General features: G+C 57.9%; 1 protein-coding gene across 2 annotated transcripts in view; it reads right to left on the bottom strand.

The window, feature by feature from the left end:
• CXXC5 (CXXC finger protein 5) overlaps positions 1-14,227 on the bottom strand; it is a 35,969-nt gene extending 21,742 nt beyond the window's left edge. Inside the window, exon 1 of one of the 2 annotated variants that reach the window (XM_003900186.4) lies at positions 13,634-14,227. The gene's annotated coding sequence lies outside the window, so the exon portion shown is untranslated. Of the gene's footprint in view, positions 1-13,470; positions 13,580-13,633 lie in introns of those variants that run through there. The other variant, XM_003900187.5, reaches the window with a different exon arrangement.
• Between the last annotated feature and the right edge of the window lie 6,376 nt (positions 14,228-20,603).

The raw sequence follows: 20,603 nt of genomic DNA, 5'->3' as shown, positions 1-20,603 counted from the left end.
ACCTGAAAAGTCGCTTTTTTGGCAGCATATGGAAAATGGGTATACCCTTATTTCTGCCCAGTTCGAGGAAGGTAGGTCCCAACCCCAAAGTGGGGCAGAGGCTTAAAAAGGCTCCCTGAGGGCATATCCTCAGCTCTCAGCACCCCAGGACTCCCTTATACACAAGCCAGCTCTCTACCCATTTTGCAGGGCTGTAGACTTAAGAACCAGGGCCATGGCCAAAATCTAAGTGGGGACACTGGATAATGAGGGCCTTGGCAACTAAGGGAACAGAGAGAAGCAGGTGTGCGGTAAGCAGGGAAGGTGGGCAGAAAGACTCCTGGGTCCATTTGATCAGAGGTATCATTCTTCCCCCATCTCTGGCACACCCCTGCCACCTCCCAAGGACCCCATGCCCTGGGTCTGGGAACCATCCGGCCACTTAGTGGTCCTGGGGAAATCGACTTTCCCTGGCACTCCCTCTCCAGCCTTTCCTTTTCCCAGCTCCCCTATATCCCTCCCCCATGTACCCAACCCACTCTGCCTGAGGGCAGGTGGGTTTAACACTCTCATGCCTGATACTTGGGCCTCCTCCCCAGAGAGGGCAGAGCCAGGTTTGCTATGGGAAAAAACCATCTCCACCTCCCGACCCACACCTTGTAGAACCCGGTGGACACAACATGGCTGAAGGCCAGGCCTCTTCTGTGTAAGCCTAAACACAGGGCGTCTGGGGGAGCAGAGCCCTGACCACAGCAGGTGTGCCTGTGTGTGCCAGTGCCCTGGCCCACCCAATGGCATCATCTGGGGGTAAGCTATGGCCTGAGAATGATCAGACCCCAGCGTGTGGGGCCAATGGGGTGAGAGTGGCCTCCTCGCAGGGGGCACACCTGTGTGTGCCTGTGTATGTGCATTCGCCTAGGTATGTGCTGGTGTGTGTGTGCGCCAGAGGCTGGGCTGTGGCTGGAACCATGAGTGTGCTTCTGGAGCGCCACATGGGAGCTGTGTGTGCATGGTGCATGTGACCGAGTCTGTACCATGCGTGTCGGCTGGGTGTGCTGAGTCGTGTGGAACTACGTGTGCTGCAAGTGACTGTGTCTGTCCTAAGTGTGTGCCCGGGTGTGCCGCGTGTGGGGTGCGTGAGTGTGCACTCTCCCTGCCAGGCCGCAGGGCCTCTTGGGGCTGCTGGGGATGGGGTGACTCACGTCTCCTGAGCTAATCCTGCCGCCCGCCCGCCCAGCTCACCCTGCTCTGCTGGGCTGATGGCCGCCAGCACAAGAGGTGGGGGGGTGGCGCGGGCAGCCGCGGCGGGGAGGCTGGCTTGATAAATAACCTGCTGCTTCCCCAGGCCTCTGAGAAGGGGAGGCTGCAGCATGGGGAGGAGCATGAGGGCGGAGGTGGGGGAGGCTGTCCTGGCCCCCTAGGCTCCGGCTGCCCTGGCCCCCTCGGCCCAGGCTGCGGCTCCGGGGTTCCTGTTTCATCGAAACCTGAGCTGGGAAAAGCCTATCGGGTCATCTTGCCTGTCCCGCCGGCCACCAGGCCCAGGCAAGCTGCCCCTCAGGGGACAGGCCCGCAGCCTGGCCTCCCAGCCAGTGGGTGGTTGGGTGGGGGGAGGATATTTCTGTCCAGACTAAATGCAGCTCTAGGCCTCTGTCTGTGTACCCCCCCCCCCACCCCAGCAGCTGCTCCCAGAGGCGCCCTGGCTCTGCAGGGCTGACTAAATATAGGCCCCCCACCCCAGCAAACCCCCCATGTTCACCAATTCCCAGCGGCCCCACCCACATGAGGCTCCACCCACATACCCCCCCCTACCCCAACCAGAGGGGAAGGCTGAGGAGCCCACTGTGTGAGCTTGGGGCAGCGGATCCCCCTCTCTGGGCTCTCAAGCTACAAAAAAACAAGCATTTCTCAGCTCTGGGCCCTGCCCTACCTAATGGGTGCTTTTGGAGTATAGACCACAAAGGTGACTGGGTTGGGGTCTTCGCATAAGAGATAAGGGCTGAGGTCCCCTCCCCAGAGAACCCCAAGCGCCTTTAGGCTTATAAACACAGCCCCTCCATCCTGCCCATTCTTTGCCCAGGCCGGGCAATACCAGGCTCCTCCAATCTGCCCTGGCCGGATCCTGGCCAGGAAACAAGTTGTGCCAGGCTTGGGGTGGAGGGGCGGGAGCATGACAGCTGCTATTTCCTGGAGGCCACGGTCGGGCACAACCCGGATTCCTGCCTGGCTCCACACTCCACCAGAGCCTCTTCCAGGCTGCAGGCCCTCCACAAGGCACCCCCTTCCCCGTGTCAGAGCTATTATCAGACCCTACAGGATCATCCCACTCCCCTCACTGCACTGGCACAGGCAGGAGGAAGGTGCGTGAATGCAGCTCGCCTCTAGGACTGGGGAGAGGTGGTCTCTGCAGGGTTCCACAGACTGAGAGGCAGCCCCAGCTTCCCTCCTCCTGCCTGCCTGCCCACCCGGCTGCTTCCCCCAGCCCCACACGCACCAAATTCCCCACATGCCTGTCTGTCTCTGACAGCTCGCGCAAATACTTGGCTGCGCGGGCACCCGCTGTTCTGAGCCTGCTGCGCCTCCTCCCTGCCTTCCCTGCCTTCCCGGGGGGCTCTGCAGACGCAGCCAGAGATGGGAGGGGGCCAGAGCCAAGAAGCTCAGTGGGCAGTGGGAGAAAGCAAGGGCAGGAGGGACCAGCCTCAATGCAGCAGCACCACCCCCATCCCCCGGGGCCTGAGGGACCTGGGAGGCCACAGAGAGCCAGCCCAGGCGGGGCAGCAGCTGCCGACACCCCCGCTGCCCCCCGACACCCCTGTTGCCCCCCGGAACTTCCCAGGAGGACCTTCCGGAGGCCTCCCACTTGCCTCGGCTGATGAAACAGCATCTGCCACCCCCGCGGCGGCAGCTCAGGACAGGGCGGAGGGCACACAAGGCCCCTAGGGAAGGCTTTGAAATCTGGACCAGGGCCCAGCCCCTCTTGGCAGTCCCAGCCCCCCAGCATAGGCCCAGCCTCAGAGCATGAGGGGTGCATTCCAGCCCTCCTGCAGTGTGCAGGGCACACCCGCCCAGCTGCCAAGCTTGGGATGTCTCCACTTGGACTGGCTGGGGGCCTTATTTGTCCCCACTGCCCTCCTTCCTGCTAGCCTCGTCTCCCTCCCAGGAAACCAGTGGAGGAAACACTTCCTGACAACAGCTGGGATTCTCTGCTGGACACTACGCCTCACTGGCTGGCTCCTTACCTCCCCCCACCTCAGTCCTTCCCTGGGAGTCACCAAATCACACCCCCACCCCACGTCTACAGCAGAGGAATCCTCCCCTCCCGGCCAATCTGCCACTAGCCCCAGCATCTAGGCACAGCACAGGCACTGAATGAATGACCTCATGGGTAACAACCTCCATTCTGCAGATGGGCAAACCAAGGTCAGGGGAGAGCCCAGAGAGCCAGGCCTCCCACACTGTGCTCTTCCTGAAAGGGGCTCACTGCAGGTCCCCTCACTATTCCTTTGCCTCCCAACACACTTTCTGCCTCGGGAGCCAATTGAGCCCTCCCAGGCTTCTGGAGGCATTAGGATGACTCCAAACAGAACCTCTCAGTGTTCTGGGTTCAAATGCCCAGTTAGGCTGCTCTAGATGACGATCCCAACTCTCCCACAGCTCAGCAGTGGTCCTGAAAACAATCCCAAGGTATTGTCATGGTGACGTTAGACCTTGAATAAAGCCTCCTCTCCCCATTGCACAGATGGGGCTGCTGAGGACCCCAAGGGAGGGGGAGCTGCAGGCGGCCATGAGTCAGAGGGGGAGCTGGGAAGCCGCCCGGCCCTGCCGGCTGTTGCTGGAAGCAACAGCCTGCATTTCCTCCTCACGCTGGTGCCTCGGGAAGCGTGGGCAGCGGGCGGCGGGCACCGCCGAGAGGACCCCTCCTGTGCCTGTGGGCCAGCCACATCCCCTCACTGCCTGACTGGGCCCACAGCCCACTCTCCACGCCGGCTAGAGTTCCAGAGAGGGGCTGGCTAGGGGCAGAGAGGGGCTGGCTAGGGGCAGAACAGGCATTTCTGTCCCAGGTATGGGCTCATGTCACCTGAGGGCACCAGGCCCTGTGACCTCAGGGCAGCCTGACCCCTAGAGCTTTAATGTCCCCTGGCATCAAACAAGGAGACTGAAACATGACCATTTACACTTCCTTCTAGCAGCAAAATCCATGGTTCTGTGACTCCAGAATCCCAACAAGAATCCTGACTTGAAAAATGCCTCCATTCCAAGCATTCTATAATTCTAGACTCCCATGACTAAGAAGTTCTAGGTCACCAAGATCTGACACCCCCAGGAAGAAAGAGGGCCAGGTCCACTTCTGCCTACTGCTATGAGCCCAGTTAACTAATTTCCCATCTAGCTCTGGGGGAGGTGGGCCAGGCAGGAGAGGGGCTGGGTCTCTCTCATCAGAGTCAGCAGGAACTGGCATGAAGCTGTGTGGGGCCCCTGGCCTGGAGAGAAACTGGTCTAGTCCTAGGGGACAGGCCACCTCCTCCTGGCACACACAGCCACTAATGCCACAGATGTCAGGAAGTCAGCCCGCACCAGAGAAAGTGAGAGAGTGGGTGGCGGGGGGTTTGCATACCTGCACCCCATCCTGCGGCTAGGAGGGAGGGAGGGCGGGCGTCAGGTCAGGGCTGGTCTCTCTGCTTCTCAGGTTCCAAGCCAAGCTCCACGCTTTATCTTCCTGTCTTCACCACCCACTGCTTCCTCCTTCCCGCCACAGTCCCCTCACCTCCCAGGCCAGTTCCAGCCCAGGCCAGCTGGCAGCCAGCCAGGGCAAAGGCTCCCAAGCCCATCTGACAGATGGAAAAATTGTGGTCCATGAAGAAGATAGGACCTGCCCCACTGGCTTGGCTCAGCAGCCTGTTGCTCTCTGGCCACATCTCTCCGCCTTGCCCCCACCTTGCTTCCCAGAATCCTCCACAGGGCCAGTGGGTCTCCACATGCCAGCCTGTCCACCAGCACACCCCCATCCCAGTGTCCCCTGACAGTACTCATCCTCACCACCAGTCACCCAGTCATTCATTCATCCACTTTTATCCACCCAACTAGCCTATCAGCCCATCTCCCCACCACATCTGGCCCATTGCCAAGGGTTATGGGGGCCTCAAAGAGGAAAGAGCAAGGCCTGTGCCCAGCAAGCATTTAAGGAGTCCCTTCTGTGTGCCAGGTAGTGTGGAAGGTTCAGGAAGCAGCATACAAAGGCCAACAGCCTGTCAAGGGCTCTGCCAGGACTCCATCCCACTAGGCAGTGGCAAGCCACAAACTCCCAAGGCCTCAGTTTCCTCATCTGTATATGGGGATGCTAACAACACACATCTGTCCCAGGTACGGGCTCATGTCACCCGAGGCTACTATGGGTATGAAAAAAGGTGAAAGTCAGAAAGCTGTTAACATGGTGCCTGCCACAGACAGAACTTTTGTTGGGCTACTCATTATCACTGACTTTGTTACAATCTATTCTAACAATAGCAGTTGGCCTGCGCAGTGGCTCACGCCTGTAATCCTAGCACTTCGGGAGGCCGAGGCAGGTAAATCACTTGAGGTCAGGAGTTCGAGACCAGCCTGGCCAACGTGGAGAAACCCTGTGTCTACTAAAAATACAAAAATTAGGCGGGTGTGGTGGCGCGCGCCTGTAATCCCAGCTACTCCGGAGGCTGAGGCAGGAGAACTGCCTGAACCCAGGAAGCAGGGGTTGCAGTGAGCCGAGATGGTGCCATTGTACTCCAGCCTGGGTGACAGAGTGAGACTCCATCTCAAGAAAAAAAAAAAAAACGACAAAAAAAATAGCAGTTAACAGTTGGGGGCCGCAACTGATTACAGCAGCAGCTAAAGTTCTTCAAACGCTTATTTGATGCCAGGCACTGGGGGTACAAGAAGAATCACTGCCATATCCCATTGCAAGGCTGGCAAGGAGCAGGCTCAAAAAGCCCCAATAAGCATCTGATGAATGAGGGGATCAATGACAGGAGGCATAGCCCTGCCTCCAAGGAAGGTATAAGCCAGCATGTTTTCATGGGTGAGTGTGTCTTTCTGCACACACGTGTGTGTGTATAAGCAGGTGTGTTACACATACGTATGTATGCCTGTGTGAGAGACCTGGGGATCCAGTGATGCCAGGAGCACAGCCACTCAAGCCCACTCAGGCCCCCACCTGACATCACCCCTGCCAGTGATCACAGCAGAGCTGAAGGGACTGTGGCAAGAGCAGGGGCCAGGTCCATGGAGAGAGGCCTGGAAAGATGCTTTGCATAGTTCTGGCCATTGGATTTCAGGCCCAGCCTAGGCCCCTACTTGGGGGTATAGGGGCCACTAGGTGTTGCCCCACAGGAACCCAGGCCCCCAGTGCCCAAACATTACGCCCGTACTGGCATGGCACACAAGTGTTCCTGCTGGCAGGCTGGGCACGTCTGAGGAGGTCAGAAAAGGTCACAGGCGAGGGAGGGAGTGCTGGGTCCAAGGGCGATGTGGGGTCTGCCAGACAGGGGAAGGTGGGTACAGGGCTCCCCGGGGGCCACCAGGCAGGCCTGGCTCTGCCCTGCTGGGGCCGGCAGCTGGAGGGGAGTAAATATAGCTGGGGCGTCCCGGCCACATTCCTGGGAGGCCAGTGAGGCCCGCCTGCCCGCTGCTCTAAGCAGAGCGCAGCAGCCAGGGCCCAGAGCCGCCACTGCCCTCTTCCCAAACAAACAGAAAAATAAATAAAACCAGCTCTCACGGCCGGCCGGCACAGCCGGTGGGGGAGGGGGCAGGAAGGGATGGACAGGGGTGGGGGGGGTGGACAGGCAGGCGGACCAGTTGCCGCGGTTTCTGTTCCACTGGGAAGGAGAAGGCCAACAAAAGAGGAAAATGGAGGAAAAGGGCAGGGAGATGGTCAGAGATGTCAGCGAAGGGGAGAGAATCCCGAAGAGATGAAGGGTGTCACAAGGAGAGGTGTGGGGGAGGTAGGTCAGGAGGGACAGGGAAAGTGTCAGGGGCGGGCACAGTGGGGGACAGTTAGGGCAGAGGCAGCCTCTGGGTCAGTAATTCAGCAGCAGGGATGCCCCAGGGGGCGGGTGGCAGGCAGAGACAAAGGGGGCTGTGTGGGCTGGGGCAGGGGGCCGGCTTGAAGGTCCATGAAATATTAAAGAGCTAGGCCAGTGAGTGACAGAGGTCATAGGAAGCAGGAGACTAGCCGAGGAGCGATGGGGGACCCTGAGGCGGAGGGCTGCCCCACCTCTGGCCTGTCTCTCCACCACCTCCATCATAGCCAGTCTCCTGCGATGGAGGGACAGGCTGAGGGTGGGAGGGGCTGTGGGGATTAGTGATGGCAGGGAGACCTCTGCGGTTCCCTCTTCCCTCAGGCTGATCTGGGCACAGCCGGCCTTCCAGAGCTGCCAGCCACCCTATCAAGAAAGCCAGGAGGCCTGTCAACACAGCCGCTGCCATGGCACCTCCTGGGGAAGGAGCGGGAGACATCCAGCTTCTCCTTCCCAGGAAAAATCAGCCAAGCCACCACTTTCCACAGAGACCTGCGGGGAGGGACGACTGGGCCTCACAGCTCAGCTGAGCCAGCAGGTCACCCCCCAGCCCTCCCACCCTTCCCCAGCCTGGCGTCATTACTAGCTTCATGACCTTGGTCAGTCCCCTTGTCCTGAGCCTGTGTCTTCACCAGCTCCACTCCACCCTAGGCTTGGTGTGAGAAAAGAAAGAAGGCAAATAACACCTTGAAAACATACTGAGGCCAAGAATCTGCACGCATCATCCCAGAGAAGGGTACCATGTGCCCCATGGGGTCTGTCCTATTATCAGTCCCATTTTACAGATGGGGAAGAGAAAGTCAGACAAAGTGATGCACCCACGGTCACACACCTGGTAATCAGCAGAATGGAGACAGAAGTGCTAGGTGTGAGCCACATGTTATTTTCTTAGGATTCACGGGGGATGTGCATTCCTTGTCTCTATAAAAGCCGGTGTTTACTGAATACAGATTGTAGGTGAGCACCTCCCCCTGCCAGGCACTATGCAACCATCTGTGTCCATCTGAAAATGACCTTGTGAGGCAGGCATTCTCTTACTGTCCAATTTCAGAGATTAGGAAACTGAGGTTTGTAGAGATAACGCAACTGGCCCAAATGTCATACATCCAGCTAGGCCGTGACATGGCCAGGATTTGGAGTCAGATCTGATGGACTCTAGAGCCACTGCTCATACACACTTGTCTGGGTGGGGGTTAGGAGGACCTGGTAGGAGTGGAGCTCAGTGGTTCAATTGGCTCCAACAAGGGATACCCAGAAAAGGTCAAAAACAAGGTCACAACTGCTGTGGGGGTTGGGGAAATGGCAACTGTTTTAAGGATGGGAGAGGCACAGAGCCTGTAGGAGCTCCAGGTGAGGGTACAAGCTAGGGTCCTGGCTAGAGTAATCTGCTTGGTCTACCCAGAGCCCCTGAACCAGGTAACACCGGCCCTGCCCCAGTGTGAGGATACTGAGGCTGACCTAAAAAGGGCCAATGCAGCCCTGTGTTGTTGGTCCCCAGGGTTCTAACCTGTGCTCCGGGGCCAGAGTGCCTGGAACTAATCACCTCTTCAGAGCCCCCAGTGCTGTGGAAGACAGGACAGGATCCCCTCCCTCCCTCCTAGGCCCTGTGAGCCCAGAGGGAGGCCAGCATCAGAGGCAGGAAATGAAGAAGAATTTGCGATCTAATTGAGCTGGCGGGGGATTAGGCGGCAGAATGCAATTACAGGGGCTGGAGCGGGGCCAGGGGCACTGACACCCCAAGATGTGGCCTGGCCCAGGTGACTTGGCCCAGCCGGTCTCTGGCCAGAGACACGAGACTTGGAGTTGGGAGTATGGGTACAGGCAAAGGTTGGGACCAGACTGCTTCTCAACATATAGAGGACCGCAAGGTTCCAGCTCCACGTGATACCCAGAAGCAAGAAGTTTTCCTGGGAATCCTACCCCAGGGAACAAGTCTATGGCTTCTCATCTGGGGATCTGGCAGCCAGACTCACATGCTCTCACAGGCTCCATTCATACGTGTGCAAGCATGTGCTTACACTCCCAGGTAAGCCCCATATATCCACATTCACCTGCATAGGGGCAGGTTTCCCAGCCTGGAGACACACAGGCCAGCCCTTTGCTGCCACTGGCTCCACCAAATGGTGGGTTGTGGGGGCACAACCCCTCCCTCAAGAAAACCCACCCATCACCTTAAAATCCTTTTATTCCCGTAATCACATGCTACCATTGCCGTGGATATACGCTGTCACCCCGGCCCTGTCTCCCTCTGTGGCTTCCAAAACTCCCAGCAGGCAGGTAGACGGGGAGGCTGCCCAGTTACTGCTGGGGAGGGAAGGGTTGTAGGGATTGCAGGGGAAAGGACTGGGTGTGAGAGGTTCAATTCTACACACACACATTCAGGGCCTCAAACAACCAGAGGGGGAGATTCAGTAAGACAGAGATACAGAAAGAGAAAGGAAAACATAGCCAGCCACCACCACCACAGACAGACAGAAACCACTGTCCATACAGCACAGACAGGCCCACTCCCACATTCACAATTCAGACACACTCTAATCAGTCAGATCCCCCAGATTTATAAGCATATACAAAGCACACAGATACACACAAATCACAAATCCAAACTCTCCAAAATTCCAAGCACACACAACTCACAGAATATATTCATTCCCAGATTCACAGGGACATAGCCAATCTTCAGAAATACAATCTCAGATTCAGAAACACACATGTACACATACACTACAGATCCACATACTTCTAGATCAGGACAGACAGACATGCCCTGATTCATAAATCCATGTATGTTCAGACTCTGAGAAGTCACCCTGAGAAAGACATTCAACACAGAGATTCACAAATACAGACACACGACTTAGAGACACACATGTCCTGAGTCATAAGCACACATCACCCAGATTCCCACATCCCAGAGCAACAGACTAGTGCCACACAGCCTCATCTCTGTCAGCTGACACTGCCTCTGGCTTTAGGGGGCAGGTGGAGGGTTGGAGATTCCTGGGTCTTTGAGGGGGCAGTCCTTTCTCATTGCTCGAATCCAGGAAGGGTGGGCTCAGTGTTGGGGGGAGGTGAGGGGGAGTAAGAGAAAGCAGGAAAAAACTTTAGTGGGATATTCTTGTTGGGCAGTAGCGCGTGAGTAACGGGGGAGGTTTTTTGTGGTCTGGTGAGTTCCAGCTATGAGTGAGAGTTTAACTATTAATACACTTAATCAAGGACACTTCACACACACATACACAGCCACACACACAGCGCCACACACACACACACACACACACACACACACACACACACACACACACGCACGCAGCTAGGATGGGACCAGGTGGTGGGGGTAAGAGAGGGAGAGCCCCAGAAAAAAGAAAAGAGGGAAAGCCCCAATCAGGGCCCCAGAGGGCGGGGAAAGGGGGCGGAGCTTCTATCCTGGGCCTGCCTCCAGAGCTGGAGCAGTGATTCATTTGTGCACCACCAGAAGGGTGGGGTTTGATACACAGTAGGTGCTCAATACAAACATATTGGGCCAACAAATGAATAACATATAAAGAGTGGGCAATAATAACAGTAATAACAATGTGTGAACCCCCACCGTTGTTCAATTAGAGCATGCCCCAGAGCATCATGCTTGTTAATTCGGACTAAATCGTCAAGCCACCAGACAGGGGCTCTAGGAACCCAGGCTTGGGTCTGGCTCACCCGTATTCCCTCATTTCTCCACCCTATCCTGCAACCTGGAAAGTCAGCCCAGCCCACATCCCTCTCTCCCTCCTGGCAAGACCCCCTCCATTCCATCCTCCCATAAACAACAAGGTGCAGTCACTCCTAAAGAAGGCAGGGTATTTAATTCCCCTGGACTTGTTTCTTCACCCAGATACAAGCCTGCCCCCACACTCCTATGGGTCTCAGTTTCACATGTGCCAAATGGGTAGGAGGCAGGCAGAGCTGGAAAGGGGCAGCAAGAGTTTAGGGTCACAGTGGGAACCCTTGGAACATGGGCCTTTGCTGGCCGGGGCCCTGGATGTAGAATCCTCCCCTCCCCTTCCCCCACCCACCCCAGCCCAGCCCAGCCCAGCCCAGCCGGGTGGACATTCCAGGCCTCACGTGATAAAGACGAGGCCACTGGCCCTCGGGTAAGTCAACAGGCTCTGTCGCGGGAGAGATAGGAGGCCCTGGCCAGGGTCACCTGCTGAGCGGCGAAAACAGCCAGGACCAGATACACACATAAATAAGGCACCAACCCGACAGCCAGCCTGCCAAGGGTCTGTCTTCTGCAGAGGCTCACCTTGGAAAGGGAGGTGGCATGGAGAGGGAGGCCAAGGCTGACTAGGGACGTCCCTGGGAGAGACCCAGCTCCTGCGAGGATGAGGGGTAGGGGGGTTCTACCCAAGTTCCGGGGGCTGGCTGGGAACTCAGAGGCCAACCTCCCTCAGCTGTTCCCATCTCTTCCCAGGGCAAAAATCAAACCGTCACCCCCTCTCCCTCCTCCCCAAGGAGAGGACAATTTCCGTTCTGGGAGGGGGGTGACAGCTGCAGAGCGAGCCACTCCCCACCCCCCCAAGCTCCAGCCTGACTCTCATCTAGGGAAACTGCTAAATCAACAATACGCAGTTACGGGTAGGTAGCCTGCCGGCCTGAGTCTCCCCGCACGGCTCTCAGAAAGGGGTTTAGAGGGGGCTTCGGTCTCAGGTCCCGGTTTTCTAGTGACGGTTGGAAACCAAGGCACGGGCGTCTTTCAGGAGGGCGACCAGGTGATGCTTAGGCCAGAGTCCCCCCAAAACGTCCAATTTAAATACTCCCAACTGCAAAGGACAGACGCCCCCCACCCCACGGGCTGGGGCAGCTGAGGTGGCGCCGGGCGTTCAAATCGCGCTCCAAACAAGTCCGCAGCGACTGCGCTCGCAGCCCCCGCCAGGCGGCCCCAGCGGAAAACTTGAAAGGGACTCTGTTTGCCGGCGGCCCTGGGGCGGCTCCGGCGGGGGCGAGGGCCGAGCGATCGCACACTCGCCCCCTCCCCAACACTTCCAAAGAAAATGCGGAGGGCGGGGACAGGGCCCACCACAAATCCAAGGGCTCCAAATAGCGCCCGCCGCGCGGGGAAAGGCGGGGGTCAGGAGTCTGGTCCGCCGGCCACCCCCTTAGCTCCCCTCCCCCCAACCCCGATCCGAAGACGCGACTCTCTCAGACCACCCAAGGTCCAGGGGGCAAAGTAGGGCGCGGTTGCCAAACCTTCAGACCCCTGTCGCGGGAGACTTCAGGGAGCGGGTCTTTCCGAATGAGGCACTACAGAATCCCCCAAATTTACTGGTGCTTCCTTGGAGCCGGAGGCACCAGTCCAACTCCGCACACCCCTTCCGATTCCCGGGGGGGAATAAAGAACAAAAAGAGATCTTGCTCCCACTTTGGGCACTTCAGCTCTTCTGACAGGTCCCGAAGGTGGCCCCTCATTTAAAAACCGGGGTCACTCACTTTCCGTCGATCCTACAAATAAACAAAGCCAGGCGCACCCCGCGCTCCCCGCCGGAAAGCAGCCCATTACGGGCGAGGACAACTTCCCCCAGCCAGAAAATTAACACATTCCTCTCGCGGCGGTTCAGCCCCTCACTCCGCTCCGGGGATGCGAAGGGGAGGGGGGCTCAGGCGGAACTTCATGGGTAAATTTGGGGCCGGAGCAGCGTGGCAGGCGCCTGGGACGTACGCCCCCCCCCCACAGTTCCGCAGCTAGAGGAACACCCCCATTCTCCCTTCCAGGCTCTGCACGCTGCTTGGCCCACGCGGGGCTCGGGAGACAGCCCCAAAGACTCCCCAAGGCAGGGAAGGGAGGGAGGGGCCGCGGGGCACCCTGGTGGTGGGGTACTTTGATGGAAAAAAAAGGTCAAACTTCATCAGCCTGCCGGGCACCCCGCGGGCAGCGGGGGCGAGGAGCCGGAGGAGAAATGCAGAAGTAGCCGCCGCCTCTTCCAACTGGTGGGGGAGGCTCAGTCACGCGTGGTCGAGGGCGCCCAGAGCAGTTAACGTCGCCCCTCAACACAGGGCTGCGAGTGGGGTCTGATGAGGGGAGTGCGCGCCAGAGATCTACAAGCAGCCTCCCCCGCAGGCTGAGCGCCCGCCCAACGCCAAGAGGTGAGGACCCCGGGCGCCCGCCGCCCCAGCGCCGGAGAGCTGGAGTAGTGGCGGGGGAGGGGGGGCGGCACCACGCAGGGAGCGTCCCAGCCCCACTCCACGGCGCCCAAGCCGCTGTCCCAGACCCTAAAACCCCTCTTTTTGTCTGAACTCAGTGATCTGCGACCGAGCATACTGCGGCTTAGGGAGGCTTGGGTATAGCAGCGGCCACCGAGCGATCACCGGCGCTAGGTCTCCCAGGCTCCCAAGCACCGCGGCTCATGCTGCGGGCGCCCCCTCGCCCCTCCCAAACACGGACCCCTCCTTCCCCGTCCCCGGCTCTCCGCACCTGAACTTAGGGGGAACCCGCGCAGCCAAACTTTCCGCCGACTTGCAGCGAACTCCGGCCCCGGCCGCGCACCGAACCCCGGGGGAGGAGAGGGAGGTAGGCGGGGAAGGGGAGGGGGCCGGCCTCCGGGGGGGTCGAGGGAGGGCCGTGGCCCGACACCTACCGGCTCTCCGAGTCGTCCAAGCCGCCACCGCCGCCGTCGCCGCGAGGCCGAGGGGGAGGGGCGGGGCAGGGAGCCGCGCTCCGCTCTGGGCACCGCCGCCGCGGTGCGCTCCGCTCCAGCAGCCAGCAGTGCCCGGGTCCGGAGCCGGAGTCGCGCCGCCGCTGCTGGCCCGAGGCGGGGAGGGGGGGGAGCCTGCAGCACCTGCCCCTCCTCCCCCTCCCCGCGGCCCAAATTAAAAAACAACAAAAAGCAACTAATCACCCCCGAGCGGAGCGCGGCTCGGCGGGCGGAGGGCTCAGCGTGCGGCGCCCGGACTCAGCAGGCGGCGCGCATGGCTGGGCGCGGGCTGGGAAGGACTGGGACGCGGGGCCCGGCTTCAGGGGGTGAGGCTCTGCCGCTCTTCTCGCTCAGCTCGGGCGCCTGCTCTTGCCGCCAGTGCCGCCTCTGCTGCCGCCGCCTCTACATCCCCGCTCAGGCTCAGCCGCCTCTGCCGCCGCCGCCGCGCGCCCGCCCGAGCAGGAGCTATGAACGCTGCCCGGGGGCTGCCGGCAAAACCCGGACCGGACTCGCCGCTCCCCCCCCCCCCCCCGCCAACCCGCCTTCCACCTCGGCTCACTTCCCTCCTCCCGCCGCCTCCCTCCCAGCGCAGCTTGGGCCACTTGGACGCCGCGGGCTCTGAGGCCGGAGCTGCAGCCGCTGCGCCTCGAGCTCCCCGCGCCCTGACGCGGTCCACCCAGGCTCAGCTCCCTGGCGCGCCCTGTCTTCGCCTATTTCCCCCAACTTTACAAAAAAAAAAAAAAAAAAAAAAGGACGACCTCCCCGCTTTGGTGAGGCGGTCTGGGTTTAGAGACGCACCTCCGGGGAAATCTGCTATCTTTCTGTGCCCTCTTCAGCGGGGCCAGAAGCTTCGAGGACCGGGAGGGAGAATTTGGCCGCGCCCCCCAGCTCAGGTGCGCGGCGGGCCAGAGATTCCTAGCCTAGGGCTCTTGGGAAGGAGTCGCGTGTTCCAAGACCCCACCCTTCCAAGAGCACCTTAATGGATTCAGTGGGCACTAGGGCCCCGGGAGAAAAGGGGCGGAGATTCCCGTTCCCATTTCTCAGATGAGGAAACTGATCTGAGAAAGGATAGTTTGTCTCTTAGACAGGCACCAGCCTCAACTCTTGAGTGCCGGGGCTAAAATGACTACCTATATTTGGTACCTTGAGACCATGGCCTACGCACTCAAAACCCGAAACAATGCTTGGAACAGCAGCGCTCAATAGGTACTGGTTGAAAGACAGAAGGAAAACTCAGCCTTGCCAGAGTCGGCGCCCAGTGGGGACAGAGTTGGACCCACATATCCCGCTTTCACTCCATCATTGACCCCCCTTCATCTGCTCATCTTGGGCTAATCCTGCTGCTGCAGATGTCTTCACCTCACGTACCCATGGTGCAAGCCCCGGGCTCATATAATCCCAACTGCATATAATCCCAAAGTGGAAGTTTTCTCCAATTCTTTGGGATTCGTGGGGGCGTGTTTGTGCAAGGCCGACTTTCATCTGCGAGGCGAAGAAAACGCGGTCCCCAGACCCGAGCAGGGGAGGGAGAGGGGGAGGACAAGTTGGGGAAGTCAGCCTAGGGTTAAACGTTACAGCCTGAGATCGATTGGGGCCCAGATAACAGGGAGTTAACTGAGGCGATCCGGGCGCCTGCAGCCACAGGCGCGGCCTCGGTGGGAGAAGCGAAACTGTCTCCCACCTCACTGCTTCCTCTCCTCTGCTCTGCGCAGCCTGGCTGTCTCCGAGGCTGGCGCGAGGGCTGTGGAGCATGGATCTCCTGGCAGCAGCAGCTGGTGCCCACCTTCCACGCCTTCTATATGTGGCCTTGGGGCCTTGACCCAGCCGGAGTGGTGTGGAGGGGGGAGGTGTCAAAGGGCAGAGCTCATCTGGAATGTGTCGCCTCTCTCCCACTCCTGATATCCAAGACCACACGAAGTGACCCTTCCCCAGACATCGTGGACACCTGCTCCCAACCAGTTCCTTCCGAATGCTGAGAAGTGGTCTCCCTTAACTACTATGCCAAGAAATGGCTCCCTTGGGGAGGTGTTTAGTTTCTCTTCTTCTCACCAGCAGCCCTTTTAATGCCTCCCTCCAAACAAACATGCCATGTGAGTAAAAGTAAGGTGCCTGCTATGGAAACCGTTTTAAGATGCCCATCACCCCCAGAAGATTACTTCTAAACTGCTTAAAGATGGGTATTCTGGGCCTGAGTGTGAGTATCAGGCACTGCGCTGGGCACTGACCGTGCAAGGAAAAAGGAAGCAAAATCCCAGGTGTAGGATCTCCAAGCATTTAACCCACCTCCATCTACCTTTTCTGGGGAAGCTGAGGCACAGACTGTGAGGGAGGACCTGTTCCCTGGGAGTCAGCAGCAGGTCTCAGAGGGTTAGGATCCATGAAGTGAAACTCTATGCCACAGATCTCCTGAAGCCTAAGGTCAGTACAGGAGTCAGGTCATGCACACCCCCCAAAAAGCTTTATGCTGGGGTCCATGGGGGAGGGTGGGTAGTAATTCCACTTTAGGGAATTGCTATTACCCACTTTTTTTTGATACTCATGCCCCCACCCCCACCCCCAACTCAGGCGGGCAAAGGTCAAGGAGCCACAGGCTGCAATTGAGGAAGGCCAGGTGGTCCCAGTGGTGATGGCTTCCGCAGGGAAGGGGTGTTGACATGTCTGGCCCAGTTTAGACGGTGGATCTTGGAGTTTTCCCTTGCTGGAAATTAACATCTCAGGAGGGAGACCTAGACTCTCACCTATCCAACCCATGTGGGAGCCACAGAGGAAAAGGGCAGAATTGTCCACACAGAAAGTGTTACAGAAACAGAAAATGTCACGTGCAAGCCATCCACAAAGAACTCTCCACCACAGATGCCAATGAGACAAGTGGGGGACATTCAGGAAGGATGGGATGAGGGTCTCTGCCCTTGGGTGAGACTGTCCCCAACACAGCCCCCTTCTCCAAGAAGAAGGGAAGCCTGGTTCACTATTCTCCCACCTCTCCCTACCTCAAAAAGGAGTATTGAAGTCTCACCTTGCTATTAAACTTTTTGCTGAGTTTTTTGAAACAATCAGCCTTCAAGTCAGGAAGAAGTTCCTTCAGTCTCCAGCACCGCTGGGGGAGATGGCCCCTGCATCGCCGGCCTTGTCTTCTAGGGAGGGGTGTGTCCACCCGGGATCCTGGATTGTGCTCTCCTGGATCCTGCTGATAACACCCATGGCTGGTATTTGTGCAGCCCTTACCCTGAGCAGGGCATTGTGCTAAACAGTTAAGGTACATTATCTCATTTAGTCCTTATAGCAGCCCCTGCAATAATGTCATCCCCTTTATTCAGATGAGGAAACTGAAATGAAATTGGCATCAGAGCTGTTCTCGAACCCCTGAGGCCATGTGCTGTTCTAGGGAGGCTTTCCACAGCCTCCAGTGAGGCTCATCTGCTTCACATACTGCAGTGGTTCCTCACAGACTACCCTACTCAGCCTGGCTTCCCTAATTGGCCCTCTTCCCCACCAGGCCCTGCTGACCAATGCCATCGAACACTGGCAGTTCCCTGACACCCTAAGACTCCTCTCCAGGTTCCCAGAGCTTTGCATGTACCATTCCCTCTGCTAAGATAGGCCTCATCAAGCTCAGCTCATGAACTCCTCATGGAAGACCAGGAGCACATATCACCTGGGAAGCATCTCAGACTGCCACTTCCAGCCTGAGTTCGGGCCATACCTACAGGGCCACCACTAGCCTTTGTGCAAATCAGAAAAAGGTACCCACTTTTGGCAGATACAAGAAACCTGAAGGAGGTCACAGACTGCCTTTCAGCTTCCTAGCTCCCTTTGCTAGGTGCCTTTTTGCAGTGCATGTACTGCACAGCTATACTCTGTGGCCTGGCTTTGGGTCCCTCATCTGGCTTTGGGACCTCTCCTATGGCCACAGTGACCACAGTGCACAGAAATAGCTTTTATTTGCTCATCTCACCACTCGTCCCCTTGCCACCACCTCCCGCCATGAAAATCCTTTGAAGGTAAGGAGGAGTCCCCTACCTGCCTTGGGCCCGAAGCTTGGCCTCCAAAGAGATACCAGTAATAACAATTGTAATTGCTTTTTGAACATAGGCTTATTAAATCCACAGGCTTGGACACCTGTGTGAGGTTACAAAGTAGCAAAACCAGGATTTCAATCCATGCCTTTTCTGAGGCATTTTCCATGACTGCCATTTATCTGCTAATATCTGTCATTGATTAAACATCCAGTGACTGGAAATGGCCACATGGAGAACAGTGTGGGAGTTAGGGTCTCCAATAAAGATGGCCAATCTGGAACTCGGTCTAAGGTTTACCCTTCTTTGGGTACCAGTTCTGTCACCTGTATCACAAAGGATGGGAGCAAGGGCATTTGTGGCTCAAGCCTGTAATCCCAGCACTTTGGGAGGCCAAGACGGGCGGATCACAAGGTCAGGAGATCGAGACCATCCTGGCTAACACGGTGAAACCCCGTCTCTACTAAAAAAATACAAAAAACTAGCCGGGCGAGGTGGCAGGCGCCTGTAGTCCCAGCTACTTGGGAGGCTGAGGCAGGAGAATGGCGTGAACCCAGGAGGCGGAGCTTGCAGTGACCTGAGATCCGGCCACTGCACTCCAGCCTGGGTGACAGAGCAAGACTCCGTCTCAAAAAAAAAAAAAAAAAGAAACCCTGCCTGCTGGGGCAGGGCACAGGATAGTGTTCAGTGGGGTCATGCTGGACTGTGACCTCAGCCAAAATCCCAGGGCAGGCTTGGGGGTGCACACACGGGCAGAGGCAGGGAGGAGCCTAACCACACCAGACTGTGGCCCCTGGCCTTTGGGTCTGAGCCCTTATGCACTGACCGCTGGACTTTAGGTCCTCCCCACCCCACCCCCATGACCTCCGAAGGAGCAGAGAGCTGTGAAATGAAAATTCAAAAAGCCAGGTCTCTCAAGTAACCCAGGCTTGCCCACTTCTGAGAATACAGTTTGGTGGCTGATGCCTGGCCGTGACCTGTGTAAACAGAGTGGAAAGGATGAGGACAGAAGGGAGACTCCAGCCCCAGAACAAAATGACTCTGGGGACAGAGGCTGAGAGAGCAGGAAGCAAGTCATATTTCCCATTGCCCAGACACAGCTACACGTGTGCCACAGACAACCAAAAACAGCCCTGTTCTCAGGCAGGCACAGGGAACTCAGCCTGTATATGGGATATTGATGGGGAGAGGGACAGTTTGGGGGCTCTCGTGCCCCTGACAATAATCCTTGGCTTCTCTAGGCATAATCATGGTTCAACTCTGTCCTATGGGAGTGGGACTGAGTGCTCCCAGAGGCCAAAGCTGTGGCTCCAGCCTCCCTGCCCCATTTCAGGAAAAGGGAGGGAGAGCATTGCTGAGAGGTGAGGAGGTAACTGAATGGGGCTTTAGGGGAGGCAGAGGGCACAGTGTCCCAATCTGGAGCCCTACACCTGGAGGAGGGGTGCCCTGGGCAGGAGAAGCCAGCCTGCCCTGAAAGTGCCCTGCCCGACCCAAAGCCTGCAGGCTAGGGTGTGGTGGTGTGGAGGAGGCCTGCTGGAGGAGGCAGGGTGGGGCTCAGCCTCCTCTCTACAAATCTGGTCCTGGAGGGCAGTGCGGGGTCAGAAATGGCCTGCACTGAGACTTCCAAAAATGGCCCAGTCTCTTTCTCTTCAGACCTGGGGCCCCAAGACCCCAGCTATCACCCCCTACTCTGCCCTCCCCTTCAGACTCCAAGGAATGGGGTGCTCAGACAGTGCTTGGGGGTGGGCCCGGGATGAACTGCTCTTTGAACTGGTGAGACTGGTTCTGTGTCTAGCCGCCTGGGCAGTCACGGGTTGCCCGCCAGGCCTGGGAGGAGGGAGGCCTCAAGAAAGGGCCCCTCGTAAATCGTTAACTCCCAGAGCCCAGCCGCTGCTGGATGCCCTGGGCCCCACCCCCAGTCGTGACTCTGGTCCTGAGAAGGCCCATCCCAGCCCAGAAGCCAAAGGTTAGAGGTCAGAGCCAGAGGTCCCAGCACCTGGGCAAGTCCTTCCCCCAGCTAGCAACAGGGAGGGGAGCAGGAGGGCCTTCTTTTGAGATCAACTTTTAATCAAGATTGCAGATTCAGAATCATCCTCGTCTGCCCCCCAGCCTTCCTGCATCCCTGACCTTTGCCTCTCAGGAGAGTCAGGCCTCTGGGTGGGCTTCCTGGGGCAACCCCTGGGCAAGTCCCAATCCCACCAGTCCCTTCTCCTCCTGGAGATAATTATGCCAGTCCCACTCACTCCACCTTAAAGGCGTCACCAGGACTAGAAGGTGAATGAGATGAGGAAAAGAACTACTGTTCAGAACTGGGATAGGACCCTTTGTAGAGGAACTGTGTTAAGTGAACCCTTCACCAGCATGCTAGGTCATCTGTTTAGAAATCTCATTCCCATTTTGCAAATAAGGAAACTGAGGCTTTGAGAGGGGAGTGACTGATTCACCCAGGCTATGGCAGTTGTACAGGAAAGGGCCTGGATTTGGTCCAGTTTTTTGCTATCAAGCTGAGCCTTGAATGGGGTTCAGCCCTCTCCTCAAATTCCTAAGCTACAGGTGTGAGGACACACCCTAAAGGCAGAATGGGCTGGACAACCCCTCTCTCCAACGGAAACACTGTCAGAGGTCCCTGAGATGGGGGCCCATGGGGGAGTGTGTGTGGGCAGGAGACAGTCAATGCCCCCTCCCCCCGCAACCTCTCCAAGCCCCTCCCCGAAGGCAGCCCTCCCCCGGGTCATACCCCCCAGGTGCCACCACAGAGGAGACTTGGTTGCTGTCCCCTACTCCACCCTCAAGAAAAATTCTCCAGACAGACTAATGAGGAGGATTGATGGTGCTACCACCCTTTTCGCTAGGGAGGCATCTCAGAAGCCGAGGAGATGAGAAAAAACAACATCAAC

The sequence above is a fragment of the Papio anubis genome, chromosome 5 (assembly GCF_008728515.1).
Source record: "Papio anubis isolate 15944 chromosome 5, Panubis1.0, whole genome shotgun sequence".
NCBI classification, from domain to species: domain Eukaryota; kingdom Metazoa; phylum Chordata; class Mammalia; order Primates; family Cercopithecidae; genus Papio; species Papio anubis.
This window is presented reverse-complemented; position numbering and strand designations above follow the sequence as displayed.